The sequence below is a fragment of the Ischnura elegans genome, chromosome 3, assembly GCF_921293095.1.
Source record: "Ischnura elegans chromosome 3, ioIscEleg1.1, whole genome shotgun sequence".
In the NCBI taxonomy this organism is placed as follows: Eukaryota; Metazoa; Arthropoda; class Insecta; order Odonata; family Coenagrionidae; genus Ischnura; species Ischnura elegans.
Genome location: NC_060248.1, coordinates 35,954,103 through 35,980,115, shown reverse-complemented (window position 1 = coordinate 35,980,115; position 26,013 = coordinate 35,954,103). Strand labels below are relative to the sequence as shown.

The window sequence follows — 26,013 nt, the reverse complement described above, 5'->3', positions numbered from 1 at the left end:
TACCTGGATAAATTCAAAGATTTTTTAAGGAAAAACGGTATCTCGCGTGGCATTGAAAAATTGGTCATGTTTGGGCCACTGTATCTCACTAAAGGGTCGTATTTATGTAAAACGGCATATAAATCTATATCTGGTAATAATTTTTGAGAATTTACGCTAAGTTTCAAGTCTCTATCCCCAAAAAGGTCGTTTTGGACTTCATTCCAGCTTTTTCCCATTTCGGACCATTGCGCGCCGGGTAGGAAGACGATCGACCGCCGCGGCTGGCGTAAAGGTATTCGGCGCCCACGTCGACAACTATATAGTGTACTCGGCAGGCTGAAACTACCAGGCAAGGCATCAAAATGACTTATCGGCTTTAAAAACTGCATTATTACATGAGTTTCATGATAGCGCTTCCTGTCGGCAGATCGCTGGACCTACTAGACTCGAAAGCTCTGTAACCTTAACTACTCGACTCGACATTCGTAATGCTACTCGAAACGCTCGAGTCGAGTACCAACTACTCGACTCGACTTGAATTTTCGAGTACTCGCACATCCCTAGAATATATGTGTTTTGTTTTCACGATTACGTGGCGCGAAAATTCAAATGACTGTTGGAAACGCGGTCGTATATTTTGTGGTTTGAAGTACTACTGGAATCGGAATCGATTTTTCACCTTGGCAAGTACTCGTTTTCGATTCCGGTTCTTGGTCGAGAATCGAGGAATCGAAGAATCGAGGAATCGAACCGACCCATCACTAAATTTATTTCCCAGGTGTAACTGGAGAGAATGTTTAGGAAATAAACTATTATTTTCAAGTATAACAGCTCTTTCCTTTACATTCACAGTTTCTTATGGATATTTAGGCATCAATTTCACAGCTTGATGAAGGTTGTAGAAATGAGAGGTAATAAATACGGAAATATCGTGAACGTTCCATTATATCGGTGAATAAATGCATTATATTATTAAAATAGAATTATTGCCTATTTACTTCGGCAAATGTTTCCTCTTTTCAATCGATCTCTTTTTTTTAGGCAAAGGAATTTTTCAATAGTAAACATCTCTATCGGTTAGAACACGAACATTGAACTTCAATACATATAAGCAATAATAAAAAGCAGTAAATAAATAAGGAATCCACAGTAAATGTTTTGAAAGCATCGAGATTAAAAGCTGACTTCTGAAAAATTCGCTATGTTATTATCAAGGAGCTGGAACATTCATCAAGAGGGTAAAATTTCTTCTTTTGATAAAAAGAACCACTTTCGTATCTCTAGACCTAACCTATTCCCATACTCATATGCTTTCTGGTTCATCACAAAATATGATAGAAAACAAATGTCCACACCTCCAAGAGAGTTAAAGGCAAGATTAAATTTAAACGTGCATAAATAAAACCTGCAGTTTAGTTGGGCCAGCTTCTGATACAAAATTTCGAATGATATTAAAAGGGAAAACAGGACCAGAATAAAAGGAGAAGTACCCAAGCTCAGAAAATTCGAGATATTTTTCTTTTGATTATTAAGGCAGGAGAAAATTTCATAAAATGTCACAAGCTGCAAATTCTTTCGCAGAGAGTTGTGACGTGAGTGTGATTTCATTTGGAACCAATAAAAGCCGTGCGTTCGTTTATGTCTCACGGATTCCTTAGCTGATGGAATGCTTAAAATCCCACGCAAGCCAAGATTACACATTCCATTTGGTTCTTATTAAATTCCATCATAGCTCAGTGATACCTAGTAATAAAATGATGTGATGAATAAGAACAATTCGCATGGAAAGCGATTTTAGACAATAATGTCAGGCTTTCTGTGAAAACAGGGAAATTGGGTGATAAAAATTACGGTACGCAAACGCATGATCAAATCACGAACATGAAACATTTTAAAAAGGTGTATAAAATTGTGTTCAGGTAACTGTAAACTAAAGTGATAAAAAGGGAAACTAAATTCCTTGAAATTTTTGCTAACATATTTTATTAAGCCCCTTACGCATTCCTATCTCACGGATTAAGAATAAATAATAATCCCATAAATGCGTGGAATGGGAGCGATTCGGCAAGCATCTTTTAATGCCAGCTTAGACATATTTTTTTGTGCATAAGTATTTTGTTTACTGCTAGAGCAGAGATTTTGAATAACTCACATTATTAGGCAGTTAATACAATAATGTACCTACAGGGCCCCACCATTAAATACAGTAGATTCCGGTTAATTGGGACATATCGGGACTTGTGCACTTTGCCCCAATTAAGCGGCTGCCCCAACTAGGCGAACTATCCTGTATATGGGCATAAATAAACTTTTATACTGTAGAAAGAAGACTAAAGAATGTTTATAATGCAACATAAGTTTATTAAAGCATTAATTTGATTAATAAATCAGTGAGTTTTGTAAATTTATTATCATTTTTGTTAAAAATATTTTTCACAGCCTCGGGCGATGCTGAATAAATGTCTTTTACTAAGTCCTATTAAAGAGAAGTCCTATCCTCTTGCGGATAGTATAACAACAAGAGCTTTCAAAATAGGGTAAGAATAGGATCATTTTTGAAAAATAAGAGTAAATCAAAGGAGGAAAATATAAAAAATAGTATTCTGAAAACAAAAAACTTTAATTTTGTCGCGAGAATAGAGACTATGTCGCCGACTCATGCCCCAATAATGCGGCATGCTGCCCCAATTAAGCGGAGAATACTCTGGGATATTCCTCCATCGGGTTCTGTTCTTCAAGATCTGCCCCAATTAAGCGGCTGCCCCTAGTAACCGGTGGACCCATTAAACGGAATCTACTGTACAAAAATTCCCCAATTCATTGCAAGGAAGCCTATTTTTTTCTAGTAATCCTCTGGCCACATAGGATTCAAAAACCATATCTATGAAACTTAAATTGTCAAATATATCTATGGGAGTAGGTAAGCAAATTATATACGACATTCTGCTAACTATTTATAAGAGGAAATACTTAAGTATCATAATTGAGGATAATCGTCGATAGATAGCATTCCCTATAAATTCACATCCTAAATGCGCAAAAAATCTGTAAATTCACCATTCAATTTCCTTGTCTCGGAAGGAGGGGAGTCAAGTCTTTTGGATGTGTCTATTTTTTCAATCCCTTACCGCCTGCTGTTTGAATATACGAGTCATAACCGCATAACCGTCATAACCGTACCTGAATAAGCAACACTTCTCACGGGTTCTCTCTGCGCTAACGAGAAGAAAAACTTGAACTTTTATTTTTTAACATAAAATTTGAAACGGATTGAAAACTTATCATGGAGTATAAATCAATTTTGGCACTGCTTTTCACTTTTTAGAATACTTTATAAAGATTAAAGAAGACAGAAATAATTAAAAATGCAGACAACTGAAAAGTATGAAATATGTATTTCAACAAATAATTGGGCTTTGGGGAAATATGTCACTTATATCTCATGACATTCAGTCTAAACATACGTGATGACGTTTCTGCCGACAACTGCGTAAAATAGAACGTCTTGCCAATAGCATTTCGGATTAACCCTTTCAAGCTCAGAGTTGCTTCTGTGAGAAGTTAAATTTCTAGACTTCTCATTTCAAAATATGATCATTTTCTATTCAATCATTAGCATTGTGGCAGCTACAAATTTCGCCATTTAACTATACAGCAAAAACGAACATGTCGTATAAATCTTCCCTGAATAGAGCTGAAAATGTATACATTTTTGATATTACTATTAATCAACATTGGGTTACAGGTTGCGTTTCCATCTACTTCGTGGTTTCCAAGAGTTTTTGTTTTTCTTCTTTCAACCTTATCGTCAGCCATTTAATGTATCGGAGATATTCAATACCTATTCAAATTTAAAAGACATCAATTCCAACAGAAATACATTTCGGAAGCTTTCAATCTTTTTTTTACGGACGCATTTCCCTCCAACGCACCAAAACCGTAAATATTGACACTAGAACTCGAAACATATGTTTTGATAATATTTTTCTGAACTCATATTCTAAATGGTGAGAACATACATTTTAAAGCGTCTTTTGTTGAATTTTCACCGTATTTACTCTTCTTTATGTAGTATGCAAGCTTCGTATTGCTATTTTTGTGTTATTTTTCAAGTATTAAATTTTCTTCAATTACCAATTTTTACCCTCTTTATCTTTCCGCAATAACCAAGCATTTATTACATTTTTATGCGATGACTGCTTGAAAATGCAAATTTCTGGCTCGTTAGGATCAGGGTTCCGTTAAAAATAATAGCTTCTTTTTTTCCAGCCTTTATATCAACTCACCAACCTGTCTGTTTGTTTGTTTGTTTGTCTGGTACAAATCTTGTAACTCAAATTTGACTCACTTCCTGTGAAGCAAAAACGCTGAAATTTTGCACACTTCTTCATTTCCGATGACAATACATGAAAATATAACTTTTTCTCTCCAACCCCCCTTTAACCACCCCCCAGTCAACCCCCCCCAAAACATGTTTTTGATCTAAGAAGTTCCAAATGGTCAATTTTCGTGTTTCGTGGCATTTTTAACATAGGGGTAGGCATTTAAAAGCATAGGGGTGGCATTTTGAAACATAGGGGGCTTACCATTCACTGAAAATTTAATAAATATAGTGACTTTTGGTTTGGTTTTTCTTTTGGTTTTTCGGGGTCACTGAGTTTTTTTGCTTTGTGTCATATATAAACGTTGCTCATTCCCTGTAATCTAAATATAAAGGCTGGTTTAAAAAAAAAATTTTTATAAGAGCTTATTTCTTCATGGATGGGCAAATGACGTTAACTTTAAAATATAAATTGTCTCAGACACTCCATAATTTTTACTCAAGCCATAAATTTTCCCTAATTATTTTAATAACAATCCAATGATAAAAAGATGAAAAGGCGATCAATTTTAAATAAATTTAAATGCATGTTGAGCTTGTAAGGGGAAAACTGCAATAGAAAAATGTTCATTCTGTACAATTTAAGTACGCCAGTTTTGTTATGAAAAAAGGTAAAAAGGATCTAGTATGGCAAGTATTTAATGCCTAAAACAAACTCGAAATACAGCAAAAATATCTTTTAAAGTGAGCCTATCCTTACCACAAGCTCATCGCAAAATAATATTGGCTTGAAAATGAACATGATGAATAAGAAAATCAACAAAAAAATGAACAATATGATAGAGAAAAAAATTATATTAGCTTGAAATATCTTCATTACGGTTATTTGGATAATTTAGTTCTTTTACTATCTAGAATGATTTACCAACGAGGAAATCAGTTTTCTGGTCGTCTCGTATTCCTTAATATTTTTTCAATTCTTCTTCCTCGCCAGACCAATATCTTACCAGTCCCCATAACACATCGCCTTTTTCCTCCCTGGCTCCTTTCCTCATTTGTCACAGCCTTCATAGCGGATCAATTCATATTCTCCGCCCGAACACCGCCCTCCGCCTCTCAAATCCACGTCATTTGTCTTCTGCTGCCTTGTTCTGTTGGTTTTCGAGGAAAGAGAAAAGGATCTCTCGAAATGAAAAAGTAAAGATTGCTCGGAAAAGTCTGGGCTCGCATTGGTTCAAGTTGTCAACACTATCTAAATCTATCAGTTTTGACTTGGTTATTTCAGACGTAACAAAATGAAATAAAAGAGAATAGATGTGAGGAAAAAATATTATTGTGATCATGGATTGAATAATTGAATGTAAGCAAACATAGAGGTCACACGACGCTGAAATGACTTAAAGTAATTCATTTTCTAAACGGATAGAATGTTAAATTAAACAATTAAAGACACAATTTAGAATTATTCCTGAAAATAAAGATGAAGGAGGGTGGATCCTGGATTTTTTTTCTGGAGCAGGGGGCACAAAGGTCTGACATGCAAGCGGTCTCCTCATATTTGAGGTTGAAAACAACACAAAAATTGCAACTATACGAAATATTCTCTATATTTTAATATGGGAGTTATTAATTATTCTGTGATATAAATGATTGACCCTCCGTAATCTTTATATATAAAAGAAATCGATAATTGTGTTAGTTTGACCATTTATAAGTCAAGAACGGTGGACCGATTTTAATGATATCTGTTTTTTGGACTCGTCTCAGTCCCGGATAGCAGAATAAACATTATAAATATAAATAGTTCGCGAAAAAAATAATCTTTATCGTAGAGTTATTTTTTTAGGAGTTGGTAGCAATGCAAAAAGTTGGATAAACTAGATGATTTGTTTTGTTTTAACCAATTTAATGATTGAGATTCTTAATAATACTTAAAACATTTCAATAGTTAAACCATAATTAAAATAATAATAAAATCATTAAATTTAAGCTAATTCCAGCTCTAAATGAGATGTCAACAAACAATGCTCTACCGTGTGTGTAAACAAATCTGCAAGCAACTGACTAACAGTAATGCCCGTCGAAAAATCGTGCGGATTGATTTCCTTTCCTCGGAAGTTTTGCAATTTCTTATCATCGACCCTCATAGCACAAAATATCCTCTAGATATCTAGAAAATATCTTCAATGTCTTGGATATCTGAAATATCTACTAGATGTCTAGAAAATATTTTCAATGTCTTGGATATTTTAAATACCTACTAAATGCCTAGAATATGTCTTTTATGAGCGGAGACAAATATTACATATGTCCAGTGAAATTGGCTAAAAAGCACCCGAATCTTGAAAAAAAAGTGTAACTACTATGCTTTTTGGTTGGTAGATAGATTAAGTCATTGTACGCACATGCACTAAAAAAGCAAAGGCAATTATTCTGGTAAATGTTTATAAAAGCTATTTAAAGTTAGGAAAGCTTCTTTTTTTTTTAATATCTTCCAGATATAAAAACTCTTCTCGGGATACCGCCTGGTTAAGATTATAAGAGATCGCCGACGTTTCGGGTACCGACACGCTACCTATTCTCACGGCTACCCGCGCGGTATCCCGAGAAGAGTTTTTACATGGTGTTCGCCGGGAGAGTGTTAAATCTTACATATCTTCTAGATGTCTATATTAGTCTATTCTATGAAAGCATGGAATATCTTCTTCCATGTTATGGACACTTCTTATCCTTCAATAATACAGGAATTTTATATACTGAAAGTAATTTAACAAAAATATCATTTAAAGAAATGATACATATTTAAAAAAACCAAAATATTTGTGTTAAAGGAGCAGACATCGGCAATTTAAGCAGAATTTATTATAATTTAATCAATCAAAACTGATAGGTAATTATGAACTGCCTCAGCTCAGTTAGATGAAGAAGTTCTTATTTCGAGGATTCCCATGATACCATCCGATATGCCCTTTGAGTTAAAACGAGTTGCATTTTCCCGTCGTGTTGGATTCGTGATGACAATTATCATGTAACAAGGTGAGTGTTTGTGCTCTGAAACTAGAAACGCCATGAATTTTCTCATGGTCAAATATATGTTGCACGTTCACGTGTTAGTAAACCATCCGCTTCATTTGTCCTTCCGCCTGACAAAACAAAAACTATTGTATATCAGGAGGTACTTGACACAAGTGAATAAAGCCGAATGTGTAGGGCAGACCGGGGCACGTTTATGCATCGGGCACGGGGGTAGGTTTACTCAGTGCACTTTTCCGAACCAAATTATAACCAGCGCGCCACAAGACATGGCACATTATTGCTGCTCTCTAGGGGCTATTTTCACGAGACGTTTTTGCGTCAGTCAAGCATCGGTTTAGCGTTGCATAAACTTGCCCCAAGAACGGGGCAAGACTTGGACACTATACAAAGTACAGCTAGTACACTAAACAAAACGAACGTAATAGTACCGTTTTAAAAATTTCGGGGTACGTGCCCCCATTCCGACCCCTAAATCCGCCTGTTAAGATGAATATATTAAAATGAATAAAAATCAATAGCACCAATGTAAAAGTTCCTCAGCCCACTTTCCATGCCCATTATTCAGCAGAAAAATGGTGGAAGAAAATGTGAGAGAGAGTAACAAACGACGATAATCTAATTTCTGAAAAGTATTCAATGCCAACGACGCATATACAACGCAACATCATATTTTCATTTGTATAATATAATTTTTCAAATATGGGATCGGGTTGATGTGGCTGTTAGAGTGTTGGCTTCACACAGTATGGGCCTGTGTTCAAATCCCAGCTGTGGCAGAGAATTTAAAGAGTTTAACCGATCCCTGCTTGAGAATTAAGTGGAGGCCACTTCAAGCGCACATACCCTGTCCTTCGGATGGGACGTTAAGCCATGGCCCCTTGGCGGCTTTCTCTATAAGCTATAAAGGCGTGACAACACCGAGTCTCCCTTACCCTTGCATATCAGCGCAAATGGCTTTAGCTTTCGGTCGCCTCCGAATAATATTTTTCGACTCCATTGCACAGTATCAATCGCATTCAGAAAAATATATACCTGTAAGAGGTGGCTGTCGTCTTCCTTGCCTCATTTCCTTTCCCATCCAAACTCAGCGATAACTTCTTTCCTTTTGGCTCTCACGGTCCCCCACCACGCAACCCCGACAGGAATTGCTTTCATGGCCACGTAAGGTAAGAAATCTTTCTTAAGAACGTGATCCTGCTATGCGCCCGAGAGAATAACAGAAAAACGCTTACCAGAGGAAGACGACAGTACGCTGAGCAGTCGACGTGTGTATTCAAATGAAGGAAGAATAAAGTGTAATTTCTCCGACATGTGACTTCTCCATTTTTCTGCGCGACTATCCTTATACTCCTATACTCCTGCGGATGACGAGGACGAGAGCGCCCGCCAACTTACATACCTACTAAAAATTCCTTCAGTAAGGATTGGCCATAAATACCAGTGATAATGGAGGCCTCTTAATTTCTCTTGCAAAGAAAATTCTCTTCTAGCAAAGTATGAACTAAGGAGTACATGTCAAACCCATGTGTCAAATTTCAACGACTTCAATGCATGGTCATTTAAAGGCTATTTAGCGTAGGCATCAGAGACGGAATAACAGTTTTACATTATGCCCGCTCATGTAACAATGTGGGCCAAATAAATGCGCAGTTGGTGGCTAACAATTAACAAATGGTTAAATGCAAGCCCATGGCCTGAGCAACAACCGAAAACGAGGTCATCTGAAGCAAAGTCTCGTATGTATTCCCAAAAGTTTGGCTCCTGCCAAGTTTGCACGTAAACGGGTCAATTCATGTAATTTAAACGCAGCACACAACCCGGCCTTCTCCTATTCCTATCAAATTGGGCATATTTAGTTACCTTTTTAAGAAATCAAGACGTCGGCAGACATGCAGCTAATAACACTGTGGAGAACCAAATAAACCTTTTTGCAGTAGATATTTTCCTCCCTTTCGGAGCGATTTTAACTAGTAATTCTCGATCACGTCACGATTTCGATGGCTTTTGTCGAAAGATAATGAGAGGATTGGTTAACCGATAGGGTAGAAAATATCACGAAACAGAAAATAATGACTCATTTACAGTATCTAAAATAGCGTTCCCATTTCGAGAGATATTTTTATCCAGCTGTTATGTTTTTGCAGATTATTCACCAATTAAACTGCATTGAATAATTCACCCCACTACCAACTTTGAAAAAATAAATATTTATCGCTCACTCCGAAGCTCACCATTTTTCATGACTCCACCGCTAATATATGACTCCGCAGCTTCCCATACTCTCCAAGACTCTTCTTCTTGGGAGCCGCCCACTTAACTAGGTCTTCCGATTCCTCTGCGTCTAATTACTCTCCCGTCGCTGACGGACGAGCCACTCGGGAGGAAACTAATTTCTTTTTGATCCGCGCGAGATAGGCGATCCCACGATCTCAAACGCCTCCGAGTCGGAGTGAGGGACGGCTCGCAGTGATTCGGGATGAATGACAGCACTTCCCGCCCGGGGAAAGGCGAGGGGATTTGGGATAGGTTCAGGGCGATCGGGGGAGGAAATGATTAATTAAAAACGCTCATCAATCAACCTTAAATGAAAATCATGACCGCCTCCCCGTAAATTCGAGTGGATTGATTGAGCACGTAATTATTGAACGTAGCTGGATAAAAATATTTCGTTACTCGATGACGAAAGATGTTGCACAATACAATAAACATTAGCGTGTTTTGAATTTTTCAAATAGGTCCCAAGAAGGCTCAAGCAAAAATCCTTCCCCTAAATATTTATGAATCATTATGATGAATAAATATGAATCGTTACCATTAAACCTAACATTATTTGAGAAGTCATGTGTTTACTCAGAACCTAAACTATTAAATGAGATACCACAGCGTCAAAAAATTCCAGAAAACAATTGAAAAATTTAAAGCTGTAAAATGAATGGATACTATACAAAAAGAAAATGTTTTATTAGATTTTTAACTCATATTCCAAATTGTAACTAACTATTTTAAGTGTTTATATAATATTGGTAGAATTGGTAAAAGAAGCCGCATGTGTTACGCCTTTGATCACAAACTGGAATTAATAAAATAGGCCTTGATTGTGTATATATATATTTTGGGAAATATTCAGTTTTTGCACAGCAGCAACAGAAATGGCATGTAATTATCGGAAGGCAGTCTCGATGAAGGTAGTTGTATCTTAGAGGCAGCCTTTAGCTCCGAATTCTTTGTAGTTATTATAAATAGTGTAATAGCTATGGAGTAAATAAACATTATTATTATTTTGATGAAGATTGTTGTTTTTATTAAATGATATATTAACTTCTACGAATATAGCTTTTACCAATTTCATACCTTGGGTTTTAAGATTAGTCTCCATTTTATACCACTTTCCAGTTAAAAGATCTGTTTGCAGTTTAAATAAGAATAAAGCTTGTTTTACACGTTGAAGGGTGACGATGTAGATGTGGTTATTGTTATTAGAAGATATTTTTATAAATCGAGGTGGAGAAAAGTATATGTTTTTCGGTGAAAAACATGTACCTGGATCATCACACATTGTAGACCACCCAAATACGATATATATTAGGTCTCATACGTATGCCTAACTGAGGACTATTTTGAGGTGTTTAACAATAGAGTGATCAATTTTCACCTTTATGATAACTACTTACGACTGGTACCATATATCTGATATATTTAACAACAAATCTCGGCAGCCTATGCTATTGCAGAACCAGTGGATGACGATGGATTCCTGAGTGTACATAGAAACAGATATAATTTCAGAGTATTCAATCTTTGACTACCCCTGGTGAAATTAGTGATCTTTTTAAGAATTAACCAGAAGGTGTCGCAAGAAGGGAGCGTGTTTCGCGATTAATCAAAATGGAAGAGAACCCAGCATCGTTTCGTATCTTGTTGTTTCATTTTTCAAGGACAAATATTTTGGTGTCATCTGAATGATATGGATGTATCTTTAATGGAGCTGTTACAATTTTCTCCACTTTTCATTTATAAATAGAAATGTTTGCCCCGAGACATCACGGTAATCCAATATATTCCTAAAAACTTGTCAAAATTAGAGGATTTTTTAAAGGACAACAAAAAATACAGGTAGTCACAAATTACCGAACGAAAGAAATTTGATGAAATGTAAAAACGAAATGAACAACAATTAATTCATTTTTTAGTAACTTAGTTTTTAATGATTTCGTTCGGCAATCAAAAAGTTGATCATGGCATCAGTGACTAGACTTTGGCGTCGTAAGTAATAGTATCATCTAATTTTTATAATTTACTATTCTACATGTCCAATGATTTCTTTTTAATATAAGCATACTTTCAGGGAACGTAATATTTAAAATGATGTACATCCAGCAATTGTCAAAAATATTCATAGAATTTCTATGATTTTCACGTATTCTGTGAATTATCCTATCGAAAAAGGTGAAATGCTATTCAAATAATAATAGAGGATAGCTGGAAGGTAATTATCTCATACAGCAGCGCGTGAAATATGCAGACAGTAATAAATTTCAATTCCGATTTAATCGTCCCATCAATGCTACTTTATTTGGAAACGCCGCTGTCGCCTTTGACAATCGCTAGAATATGGAATGCTTCATCAATTACGTTTCGGATCGAAAAACTACTTTTATCGTTTAAATATTCATTAAAGGCTTATATTCGCTGGATACCCACTCCTCGAGGTACTAATTGACGTGAATCGTTTCAATTAGCTCCCAGTTTAGAGGTACGGGAGGACAAATAATAACAATTTTGAGTTCTCGTGATAAAAAATGTGAGTTTTTAAACCAACAATGCTAAAATGGCTGGCGATAAAAATCTCAGAGTAACATATAGAACAGCACTCTAGATTGGCATACAGTAACCTAAATCAGAGGTCGAGATTTAAATTAAATCATCATTATGGTAAATGCAAAGAGTTAGAGAACCAACTATTCATAAATTGTTATTATCAAACTCCTGATGCTCCTCCTCCTCCGTGATTCTTAATTTTAATGTAAATAAAATGTCCGATAATAATACACAACATTTAAGTAGTAATACATCGTCGGAAACAGGTGATCAAGGGATTTTGACCATTCAATTTCACTTACAATGATGAACCACTCCAGATCGATGTATGGTTCGTCGTTCTAAATAGTGATCTACAGGATGTTTAAAAAAGAATACTATACGTATTAAAAAGTATTATTTCGTCCAAACTAGCGATCGTTACGCCTCGGTTGTTTCCGAGGCTGCACTAAGGTAACTTAATTTTTCTCACACTGGAGTCGCCAAGTGCGTAAATATGTGAGTGATATTCTACCGAACCATTGGATTGGTTGACAGGGAGCTGGCGACTTAGCATGTCTCAGCTGGGCTCCACGGTCATCTTATTCGACACCGTGTGACTTCTTCCTGCGGAGTTTCGTTAAAGACAACGTTTATGTACCACCACTCCCACAGAACCTGGAAGAGGTGCAGAACAGGATCCATACTGTCATAACATCATTCACGAAGGACATGCTTACCCGAGTAAGGGATGAATTTGAGTATGGATGTGATATTGTTCCTGTCGCCGAATGGAGACGCTTTACTCCCTACCCACGGCAACACCATTTCAGGAATTTGACTTTTCCACCCAACTCTCTGAATTTGTCAAGCGCAGGCTCACGCTGAGGATGTTATTACGCTTTAAAAGAAACACCATTGCTCTAATTGAGAAACTATAATAGCTCAAAAAATTGTTTCATATTCATACTTCGTCTCGGACGGACGGAATACATTGCTAGGGTATGGAAGTCGTGGCTGACATTTCTGCAGAAACAAGCTAACGCATAAGAAGTATGTCCTAATAGTTTCTCCAATTAAAATAGGAATTATGTGATTGAAGAAGTACGCATTATCCCCTTCAATTGTTTATGCGAGCTATTCTTTCCAAAGGACGAATGTTCGCGCTGGCATCAAACGGAAAATTTTTGCCAAGGCGATAATAAGTTGGACGTGTTTTGGCACAGTCAGTGTAGGAAGGTTCACCGACATGGAAGCTCTTCTTTTATTCATTTCTCTAACTTACGGTTGGAGGGGGGTGGTACATTGGTACGGTCACCTGTCCCCAAACGTGTTTATTCCGCTCTGGTGTATCTGAGCCGTCATCATCGCTGCGTCACCTGTCCGCCGACGCTCCGCTTCGCAGCCTCACTGTGTGTGGAGCGCGACACGCGTCGAAAACAGCGGTAATCCGTGGAGGAGGATTAAAAACGAGGGGGAAAAATAGGGCGTATTCCCCGTGGGCGGACGGTGACCGGTAGGGGAAAACTCGTGGACAGAGCGCCACCGCTGTCGACCCTCCCGCCCACAACTCGCCTTGTCGACTTCGGCTGTTTTTCGCTCGTAAAGCTCTCGTCCTCTCCCACGCTTGTAGGCGAGACACCCGTCAGGTATTTCATTTCCACTCTCCCTAGATCCACTCCATTCGTCACGTTTACCTCTTTTTTTTTTACTTTTTCGCGGTCTGCTTATCACCGAATTTTGTTTCGGACGTCTTATTTATTCGCAAGTCTCCGTTTCGTACACTTCAAGCAATGGTATTACGTAAAGAAGGCCCCAGTCTGTCCCGTAGTAGATTTATATATGCTGCTATATGCGGATAAAGGGGAGGGGCACAGGTGTACGTGCCCCCCTAGATTCTTAAAAAATTGGAAAAGATTTTGGATGCGGTTGTCATTACATTCGTTTTGTTTTTGTATAAGGGAGCCTCAATCACTTAATTTCATATCAATAGCTTTCCTATTAAATTAAAGAAAATATTTCGTGCAGAAATTTTTGTATATTATTTTTAATCTCAAATAATAGAAGACCGTTTGCCTGTCAGTCGCCCACCCCCAAAAATATATCCTGGATCCGACCTTGTCTGTTATCACTTCGAGCACATTTTAATCGGTTTCCAAAATGCCCGCAGTGCAAATCAATGGTATTAAAAATGAGCCAAACTATCCTAAACGTCTAGTACTTTCATTTCACCCTCAGCTTCTGAGCTGGCCGTTTCACCAGCCTTTTCTCTTTCCCTTCGTTTTCATTTCCCTTACCCATTCCACACATTTTGCCTTCCCCATTTTGCGCATTCAAATGACGTAAACTCTTTTGATGGCAACATTTGGTCTACCTTCTTTCCGGTAAGCAGGTGAACGATCTCTTGAATTGAGTTTTATGTTACTGCTCCCAGTCCCATTCAAAATAATTAAAACATATTGCAGATTTACTTCCACTTAATTTTCAAGTCTGACATACTAGCATTTCCACCTGATATGCCAGTTGCTTGCGCAAAACTCACCATAAATGTTAAATTTAAGGAGAGCTTTAATATTTGAACACTGAGAAGGGATTAGCTGACCAGTGTCCATAGCAAAAGGGCCGAATTCGACTCTTGAAATGCCTCGTCAAGCAAGCCATGGTGGCGGTATAAAGAAATAGCCTTATTTCATCATAGTTAGAAAAAAATTTTTCTCCGAATAGATGCTGAGGTTGAGTTCCATCGATAAAATGCCAAATCCTCCGCAGGTAACCGCATAAGTATCAGCCACTTTGCCCCTGGGGGCAAAGCAAAAGATAAATAGTCTCTTGTGCATTATTCAACGCGCCCCGAACGCCAGGATATTCAGTCTGCCTCTAAAAAATTCAAATCCGTTAACCCCACAAACAAATCTCACAAAGGACCCATCCAGATATCCGCTTTTACATTGTAAATTTGTTGGAGGCTATTTTTTCAAAGAGACAAATACTTTACAGAGTCAAACAAGGGTCACGCGTATATGCTTCGAGATTTTTAGCGGATTTGTTTAAACTTAAACAAGTAAATAATACGGAAATCTAAATGATTGCACAAGCCTTTTTACTCCTCGACATTTATGCTACGGTAAATCATTAAGAAGGTAGGCTGAAGTTGATTATTCTAACTGGCAAAGAATATCAATTAACTCGCGTGAATGTCTTATTTTCTTCCATTTTTTGGAAATGTAAACGGAACAGAATGCAAACAGCTATCCACAAATGTATTAGTAGCAGCCTGGTTTTACGATCGATACTCTCGGCTTCCAGGAAAATCAAAATAACCTCAATATCTCAGAGTTTTGAGCCAAAGAACAGTTTATTTGGTGAAAATACAGTTCCACAGACAAACCTTTAGAGCTCGAGTCTCACATATTAAGTATAAGGGGCAGTTCCTTTCCTCCCGATGATTTCTATACTTCGTTGATGCCGAAATGTTTTCCCAAAATTTGAACCTAAAACCCATGAATCATTGGCATAGCGCTCTGCCTACCGCCACTACGCTCCCCAAATAAAAAACAAGGAAATGACTGAAGCTAAAAAAATAATCAAATTTTAGGAGTGAGAGTTTTTGGTGAAGAATGAGTCAGGTAATTACGAAATTTCACTATAAATTAACTATTTTTTCACGTAGTGAAACCGAAACAATTCATTGATTTTATTTCATCATGCTTTCCGGGGCAGCGAAAATTCTGTAATCATCGGAAAAATCACGTATAAACAAGGAACTACATACAAAAAGATTACCTCCACGGTTAACCACGGAACGTAGACAATTTCCCATCGCCTACGTTTCCCACTTCTCTGTTCTTTCCGCGAGAGACCAAGCATAGTGAGGTATCCCACCAGTGGGGTAGCTAGGAATTTCGTTCGGGGGCAGAGGGGGTTAGGACCAAAACCAGGGGGGAATATTATTTAAAGATAGGGTTCTAAATAGAGGGTTTAAAACTAAATTTAACACTTTTCATAATAAAAAAAACTTCATTAGTCAACTAAACCTTCTGTAAATTCACGATTTTTCAATATTTTGTTTTCTTTTATGAAGGAAAGTAATTGTGTTTTTATATTTCAAGGGTGGTCCGCACCTCCCTCCTAGCTACGCCACTGCATCCCACCTACTAACGATCGACAAAGGATTGGAAAATATTTAACGCAAAGCATCTTACAGTTACGCAAAAATGGCTTTTGTATATTGTCAGTGGCGTTTCCAGGATAGAGACAAGGGGGGGCTAAGTGGGTGTTAAAATACCAGCAGTATTGAGGGTCGGACAAAATTACCAATCTATCTATTGCAAATTGGATTCCCAGGTGGGACTATAGCCCCCTTAGTCCCCCCTCCCCCCATAGATCTACTGTGTACTGTCTAATTCCGCAGAGGGATACGCACAAATCCTTTCTGCGGATGAAAACTTCTTAAGCTCCACAAAATTTCCTTACTTTCCTCCGTGAAGATTTCTCGATCGTGTGGGAGCTGAGAATATTTGGCCCATACTCCGTTGTATTAATCGCGGGTCAAAATGACATCCTTCGGTGGGCTTCTAAATCCTTTTAGAGCAGCAGGGTTGAAGGACCTCCCTCAACGCTTAGTTTGTTTCTCTTTGCTGCGCGGACGTGGATCAGCAGCCTTGCCATGTCGGGGTCAATTGGGGGTAAGGAAAATTCCCGGCTACTCTGTGATAAGGTTTTGTATCTGGATCTGTACTTCGAATCAACAAAAGCTACTTACAAATGCCATAAGTACTTAAAAGACTCATTTTTCAATTTTTTATTATGACCTGAAACAGTCATACTCAGAATACTGTTATGGTATGGTACTCGGAGGAGGCTACCGTAAGCTTAGGTCATTTGCGCCATGAGGAAAGGGTAGGTAAGGAAGGGTGGAAAGAAACCCGGCGTCGGCGTTAGCCTGCTCTTAACGAGATGCGCCAAGGGGACCACGGCTTAACATCACATCCGACGGACGGAGTGTTGTACCTGAAATGTTCTACACATAGCATAAAAGTAGTAATCGGACAGTCTCTGAAAAATCTCTGCCACCGCTGGGATTTGAACCCGAGCCCACGAGGTGGGAAGCCAACCAACACAACAAGACCCCCCCTCTCCGAATATTCCTATATCTTGGAGGAATAGAAAGAATAAAAGTGTAGAGATAACTGAACTTATGATGACTTTGGCATATGTTCCGTGGTCAGTTTCAATTTTTCAAGTTAAATATTATCGCGAAATGTACCAATAATTACAAAAGTGTTACCATAAAAAGAATTAATTTTTACTCCATTGATAACAATTTATTAACAATAATTCCAAAATGTGAGAGATTGTAACATAAAGGGTTCAGATAGTATTTTTTTAGCCGTGTGTCAATGAAAAAGAAAAAATGATTTTGAAATTTTAACAAAATCACCACTCACATTTAATGAATGATTAAAAACGTTGTTCGCAATCGGAAGATTAGAATTAGAAATTTCGCAATTAGAAGATTGGAAGAATCGGAAAATCCAATAAAAAGATATGTCATTACGGACAGAGTTTGTTGCAAAGTCTGTGGCACCGCCATTTTCATGAGCTTGGGTAAAAGAAAAATTATGCATGAAATTCATTTTTAATGGAGTTTATAAAGTTTAAAACCGACTTATTGTGACAATCGCATGAAGATTATAGGATTATGGTAATCAAAAACAAAATTAAATGTTAAACTCCTAACTACTGTTGGTGTTATGAAATTTAGGCTAATGTAACTGACACAATAGAGACACATCAGTGTCTCATCATGATTTGCGTGAGAGAGCGTTCAAAAACTTAATGCACGAAATTGATTGGCATCCATTAATATACCGTCATCTCCATCCATCGATAGAGTGACATAATTGCATCAAATTTCCAGCTTAAGCTTGACAGGTAGAATATGGACTATTTATGATTTGGACGGATTCTTTCTACAACCTTTAAATAATGATTATTTCGACCACGGGCCACATTTTGCACCCGACACCATTTCGTGAGGTACGAAAAAGGTATCAAATTTAATTATTTCGACACTTCTGACAGTAAAAGAGATAAGGGAGAGAATGGGGTCGTTCACTTAGATCCGAAATAACAATTCATTTACCGGAATCACCTCCCATTTTTCCTGAAGGTCTGACGTCATTAGAGTTATGGTTCCCATGGGCGTACCCAGGCAGGGGGGGGGGCAACTGCCCCCCTAAAAGCGAAAATAAATTTAGTTCAAATAAAAAGTTATGAACAAATTTTCCTTTTGAAGAAAAATGACATTAGTGTAAGACATGGAGCTAAAATTAAATTAATTATGTTTTCAAGAAAATAATTATAAGAACTAATAAATTGCAGTCATAATTTCCTTAAAATTTTGGTTTCATTAATCTTTTCTGTGCAAAAATGCTACAACTTGAGCTACGCAAAAGTAACAACGACCACGGTTAGTTTTGCCTCCTCTGGCTTTGATTCAGGGTACACTTATGATGGTTCCTATGCTCGATCATGAAGAACCTTAGATTTAGGGATGGCATCTCAAAGCCAGGTGTTCCACGGTTAATTATTTCGTAAAACTTTTCATGAATATTTCATGAATGCTCTCAAAGCTTCACTGCAAATGCGCACGACGACGCTCGGTAAATTTCTGTATACATAGGTGAACTCTCTAAACTTCTCATAAAACTCGGCTCCTGATTGACTTCGTTGTGCGCATGCGCTTTGACTACTTCCCTTCCAATGTCTGGCAATGTAGGAAGAAAGGCAAACGTGGAGTAACCCGCCATTTTTCCCTACGTTTCACGAATGAGAGCAAGGTAGGTTTTGGAAAAAGTCGGACATTCGAGGTGATTGGTAGTATCACACAAAAATACTCATGCGTAAAATTGTATGCGTTAGATAAATTATTGCGCTGATAATGATCAAATCGTCGCAAGAATCAACGGAATTACTCAGAGAAAAAAATCACATAGGCCAAATTAATGAATGTTTCTCTTCTTTGTGCGACGGAGGGTGCAAACCTTGACAAAAAAGGTTTCATGAACATAGAATTCATGTAAAAATCAATGAATAAATCAACGGTGGGACTCCGGCTTCACAAGAGTGCAAATAACAACGAATCCCTTGCGGACCAAGACGATTTAACAACTCATTAAAGCGTTCATCCCATGAAAATACAAGGTGATGAATGTGCCACTGGTGGCCATTAACCCCGAACATATGAAAAGGTTTTCGACCTTCGCTTTTAAGAATTTCATTGGAATCCAATTTGGAGTTAGTCTGAATGCATTCTAATGTCTAACAATTAGCATACGACATTTTAGCATCGGGCGTGCCCCGTGTGTTACAAGCCGGAATGACGTGAAAAAATGCGCATCCTCGATTACTAATTCACAAGGAATAGCTGAGGTAATGGATAGAGAATTTAAACCATGAGAGGAGTATGAAATAATCATTCTTTACTTTCAATAAGCAGCATGTTCAATTTTGAACACCAACTGCAATTTATAATGATTGTGCAGTAATGAAATAACAGTTTATAATTTTATACTGGAATGATTTTTTTGTGCACGACAATGATTCAATTGCCTTATAAATGTAGAGATCAGCAGTTGGCACAAAATTATTATCAAACGTGACTAAAAACGCGAAAGTAAAATGGATGGCTCAAATTCCTCAGAAGTTCTCATCTTTGGCCTCTGGTAAATTTCTCGCTAAGTTTTGAAAAAAATTCTCTATAGACTTACTCATTATGGCTATTTGATAGCAATCGGAAATAGAAGCATGCAAAATTTAATTTTCTTGCGTTCATTTGACGTGTAGTTACCTCTGCATTACCTATAAAAAACTACACAGGTTTTGGAATTCTGAACAGTGTTTTCAAAAATTACCAAGTAATTTAATCCTCTGAGACAAATAAATGGGGCAAATTAACTATTAATTTCAGCTGTTTTCCGATATAAAGTGAGGGAATTACCGTTAAATAAATAAGCAATACTACACTACCAGTTGAGATGCAACGAAGTGAATTAGCGAAGGTACTCCTAATTTAAGTTAAAATACGCGTTAAAGAAGACTTTTTAAGGAGAAAAATATAATTGCCCGTCCTCTATTATGCCATTTTTGTCACATTTAGTCGATCCCACAAAAGGAATGTCTGTACAGTGAAAAAGGCAGTTCCAAATCCACTAATCCCGTGGCAATTTAAACTTAACGATGCTGAATCCGTTTGAGGCACCAGGAGTTTACTTATTACTTGAAGAAACACCCTTATATACGTTGATACCTAAAAATACGCAATTGTGAAATCACTAATAAGCGGATAAAGGAAGGGTATCAAAATTTTGAAGTGAATACGTGGCAGTATCATCGCGCCATCCAGTAGTATTATCCAGCCATCCAAGAGATTCAAGTTTGGAGATTAATCGTCGGCCGAAATTTTATCGGCGAGCAGCAGGGGGCGACAGAACGAGTTAATTAGACGGAACGGCATAAACCAACTAGGTGGCTCCCATTCAACTCCTCAAGTGTCGTCATAAACTGTGCCAACTTTACTTCCACTCACATTCGCTAACAATCACGCTTTTTCAAGTGAACATTACCAAGTATATGTTGCCATAACATATTATCACCCCGCAGGTATTCCTAACGAACCCCCAAATTACATTAACGGAATTGAATAGTTTTCTACTTCTATGAGAAAAGTCTCCATGCTTGAATATTTAATAAGGAAATTTGGGTTACTCTGGCAATGCTTAGACGAAGGCAAGGAAAGGCTTTTAAGAGTATCTTCCTGCGTTATGCCCGCATGAAGTATGCATACGATTTTAACGATTCAATCACGCCAGACCTCATAATATGAAGTTGTCGTACACCTGAAATGCAGCCGACATCAACTTTGAAATACACGGTTTATCATAACAGTGTCCTAGTGTAAGTATTCGGAATAAATAATACACCTACGGTCAGTTTGAATTCATTAATATATCGCTCATTTATGGGCTCAATAAATAATGCTTTAATGGTTTATAAGTTGATATGCCTAAAGAGTGTGTTAGCAAACGCTGTGGTCTCATAAGTCAAATCCATCTACCGGTATAAAGTCCAGGTACATCAAGAACTCTTTATGGAAGTCAGTTGTAATCTAAAACCTTAGGGTAAGCAATGATTATAGATAAAACTGTTTCCTCACAAAAAATAGAATATCCCTAATTCTGTATCTTCTAAATCATCATCATCATTAGTCAACAATCCAAAGATTGGTTTGACGTAGCTCTCCATTTCTCTCTCCTATCCGCTAGCCTTTTTTTATAGCGACGTATTTCTTCTCTTTTACATCCTTTATAAACTGTCCTATGTATCTCATTCGGGGCCGTCCCTTGCCCTTTTTCCCTTCCACTAGTCCTTCAACGATTGTCTTCATCAGACCATCATGCCTCAAAATGTGGCCAATTAAGTTGTCCCGTCTTCTGTTTAAGATTTTTAGGAGGCTTCTCTTTTCTCCCACTCTTCTTCGCACTTCCTCGTTACTTACACGATCAATCCATTTTATCTTCTACATTGAGCATGAAATGATTGACGAACTCGGATCCGACTGAATATGAAAGAGTATGGGTTTGTGGATAATTTTATTTCGGTCATTATAATTACATTGGCCTATCCTCGACATGCTCTGCCCATTTGAGTAGCGTGCAATGATTAAAATCCAGCCTTACCTGTGAAGAGATGTGTCTTTGGAAGCGGGTGATCCCAGCGGCAACACTGTTCACCGAATCCTGTTCCTTGCCGCACATTCACCACGCCACACAGCCCCTATCCAGCACCATTTTTAAGATTTGATTTCTTGCACTTGCATCTACAGAAAAAAGAAATAGTACATTAGTCTGAGAGCTTTCAACGTCGAAAACTATGTAATATAAATTTACATAAAGAATGATATTCTCCACGAACAATTCATTTGGCTCTACGGATATACGAATCCCGTCTACTATGTTGACGGTCAGGTGTGCCACCAGATACAACTCAAATCTATTTTTCTTACGAAGTTCATCATTATAGTCTCGGCCACGTCAATTAATTTTTTTTAGATATCACTCTTATCCTTGGTGTACAAAACATTACACAGGTGCACTTGATTGTGTTTGAAGTTATTTGCTAAACGCAGAACTTGAAAGATTCCTGGAAATATTTATTATAGTTATTAAAAATAGGGAAGTGTAATAGCCTAGGTGATCAAACATTTGTGCGTTCACATCCCGGGTGAGGACTTTGCACAGTTGGGTAGTCCTTATTTTTAGATTTTTCGAATTTCTTTCGGGACACCCCCTCATTTTATGCCAATTGGTGTAAAAAGATTGTATTATTGCAATTGGATAACGGAAGACGTGCCGCATTGCACTCAAAGTTGAGAAATTTAGGCATTTTTGGCTGTTTTTCGCATATGAATGGCGATAAGAAGGCGCTAGTATTTGGGCTTAGTTATTTATTCTCCAAGGTTTGGAAATATTTAAAACAGAGGAACAATAGTCTTCCCGAAGACTTTCCAAACCTTGCGTCGAAGATAATTTTTGACACCAGCTGGTATATGTTGTGCCGGCTTGGTGAAAGCAAATTATACTTTTTGAGAAGCAGATCTAATAAGGCACATGCGCACCGGGGTCTCTAAATGCTGGTCGATGTTGTATTGCAGCAGAATGCTTGGACATTTTCATGTAGGTTCCACTCCTTCAGCATCTGGGCTTCGAGGGTTTTGGATTCCAAAGTCCTTGAAGTGCGAGATAGCCCAGGAAATGCTACTTCATTGAATGTGTGAATTCACACGCCTGTGGCTGAATTCAAAGTGAGCTTTCCCATATCATATGATCAAAATTACCAACGCGTTGTGTTACTTAGTGGTTATTACATTTAAATGGCATAAAAATATATAATTACGTAGAATTAAAATATGACCATCGGCAGCTTAATTTTGCCACTGAAACCGAAATACCAAATCTACTTGTGCCAGTTTTCTTCACGATGTATCAGCCTCTTAAGAAAATTACAAGCACAATATTCAGTCATTCAATTCAATGGTTCTGTTGACTACATAAAATGAACTTTCAGTATTAGTTAAGATGAATTAAACCTGAAAGTCTGGACCTATGTCATTCTCAAGCGAAAACTATTGTATAGATATAGATATCGATCAAGCTAGAAGGAATTACAATCCGAATCGGTAAAATATTTCTCTTAATCTCAGCGATTATAATTTTAAGCATCATAAGGTCGTTTACACTATTGTAAAGAGATAAATGAATTCCGTACGCTATTAGATGCATTATCTGAGGCACAAAGAAGAAGTACGTACAATTGAAATGTGTAAGCACGAAAAATCATCCAATAAATATCCCCGGTCTCCTTTCATTTTTAGTTTTTACATTTTTACTTTTAAAAAGGCAACGTTATGTGACAGTATACTTATAAAATCACAAAATCTTAAATACTTTTCAACCAATTCTTATTTACACCGAAGGACATACTATTGCTTTCTGGGAGGTCGATCGAGTTATGGTAATGACAATCGGTAATATAGGGTAGGTGAAAAAATGAAGGATAATGATGGGTTTCCATTTTAACCGGGTTAATTTCCATATCAATATAAAGAAATAACGCAATAATACAAAGCAGTAACTAACTATTGCAATATTAAACACGATCCCACATAATTACAAAACATATCATGCAATATTTTTTAGTCATGATTCAATGCTGAATTCTGAGATGAGTCGAAAGCAGGTACAAGGATATTTACAGAACGTTTATTTAGCCACTAATGGTAGATTAGCATAATATTGAGGAAATGGATCACGAGAAATCTCAAACCATGACCGACGCTTTTTCCATGGCTTATCGCTACGTTTGAATACATTTTTAGTCCGCAAGGGACTGCATTTATGAGTCATAAAATTCAAGCTCTTGCCCGGGACCACTGTTAAACCGGAATCCGTGCGAAAATACGAGCATAGTTATCTTAACCTGAAAAGGATAAATGGCGTCATCGTCTTCGTGACGACTACTTCTGCGACGCAATTCTCCCGTAATTACGGAATTTAAAGGGAAGCTGCGGTGGGATGCGACTCCGGAATCCTAATCGGATAAGATGGATGATGCGACGACGATACGGAAGAGGCATAAAATGCCAACTCGTCCCCTTACGAGCCGCTCTTTACGAAGGCGTCCTAGTGAAGGCCAGTGGTAAACCACTCATAAAGTAACCGAGTGAATTCTTTCCGGCTTGTGGCTTGAGCACTTGCGTCACCCATTCTGAGAGAAAATATTCCAGAATGAACGCTAAATTCGTTCATATGTTATCATAATAAATGACTGCTTCGTATTACCTTAAACCGGGGCCCCACCGTTAATTTATGTCATATTTTTTTCCTGAACGCTCTCAAGAGGCACACTGCGCATGCTCACGGCTATATTCGATAAATTTCTGCAAGTATGGAAACTCTGTGAACTTTTCACGAGACCAGTACACTAATTAGCTTCTTTGTGCGCATGCGATTTTATCACTTCCTTCCATGTGTGGAGTAGTCTGCCATTTTTTCATCCGTTTCGCTACGGAGATCTAGTTTAAGTTTCAAACAAGTATATGAGGTGGTTGGTAATATTATACTTTATAGTCTCATGGGTAAAAGTTCCGCCAGTCAGCCAATCAGTGCCAAGTTAGTTATTGTTTTCTTTCTCGTGCGGCATAGGGTAGACATGTTGATGAATCAGATTCCATAAATATAGAATTCACGAAAAATTTACAAAAAAATATGCGTGGCGCACCAGCTTTTACGAGGGTTGCCCAGGAAGTTTTGTACCACAATTATTTTCTCAGCCGACAACATTGGTGCGAATGCGAAACTTTATGTACGCATTATCTGAAGTTTTATGGGTGCGCACGCCAAAATGTTTTGCTTTTCCGACTGATGGATTAGCAGCAGGACTGTTTCGAAGTGGCATCTGTCGGTGATGTGCGTTACCAGCAGCATGCCGTGATTGAATTTCTCACTGAGGAGAAAAAAAAAACTGTGGAGGATATTCACAAACGTTTGTGAAAAGTCAATGGACCATCTGCTTTCAATAGGTCTACAGTTAGTCGCTGGGTTCTAAGGACAAGGACATCAGAAGGCAGTTAGGCGGTGTTCCAAGATTTGCAGCGATCAGGGAGACTACCCAAGGCTGTCGCACCTGACACGTCGCTATTGTCATGCCATTAATGCCAAGAGGCGGAACCATTAATTCAAAAGCATATGTCAACATATTAACAAGCCTCAAGATGTGCTTCCAGCGACTTCGGCGCCATACACACCGAGGAGATGTTTTGATTCAACATGATAACCCCGCCGCGGCCCACACAATTTCAAGGACTACTGAACACATGGTAAAAAATTGTTTGACATTGTTACCCCATCGTCCGTACAGCCCTGAACTGGCTACCACGGACTTCCACTTGTTTGGGCCATGACAGGTTACCATCAAGGAAGACATTTTGAGGCCAACGAGGATGTGATTCACTCAGAGAAGAAATGACTCCGTGACCAGAAGAAGGATTCGTACCAACAGGGCAAACACGCCCTTGTTTGCCGCTGGAGGAGGACCATAGAACGGGACGGAGATTGTGCAGAAAAATAGGGTGTGTAGTTGAAACATAATTCTTTCGTGTGTGTGATTCTCATAACGTTCAATTCATAAATGTCGAAGAAAAAAAATATGGTGCGTTATTTTCTGGGCAACCCTCATGTATACACTTTTTAGGTTTAACAGGCTTGCGGAATGCAAATAACAAGTAACATTTAGGAATTGGTGGCATTTCTTGTGGT

General features: G+C 37.8%; 1 protein-coding gene across 2 annotated transcripts in view; it reads right to left on the bottom strand.

Moving 5' to 3' along the window:
* LOC124155661 (rabphilin-3A) overlaps positions 1 to 26,013 on the bottom strand; it is a 340,415-nt gene that overhangs the window by 210,231 nt on the left and 104,171 nt on the right. For both annotated transcript variants that reach the window (XM_046529670.1, XM_046529669.1), the window contains exon 2: positions 21,877 to 22,016. The gene's annotated coding sequence lies outside the window, so the exon portion shown is untranslated. The remainder of the gene's footprint in view (positions 1 to 21,876; positions 22,017 to 26,013) is intronic.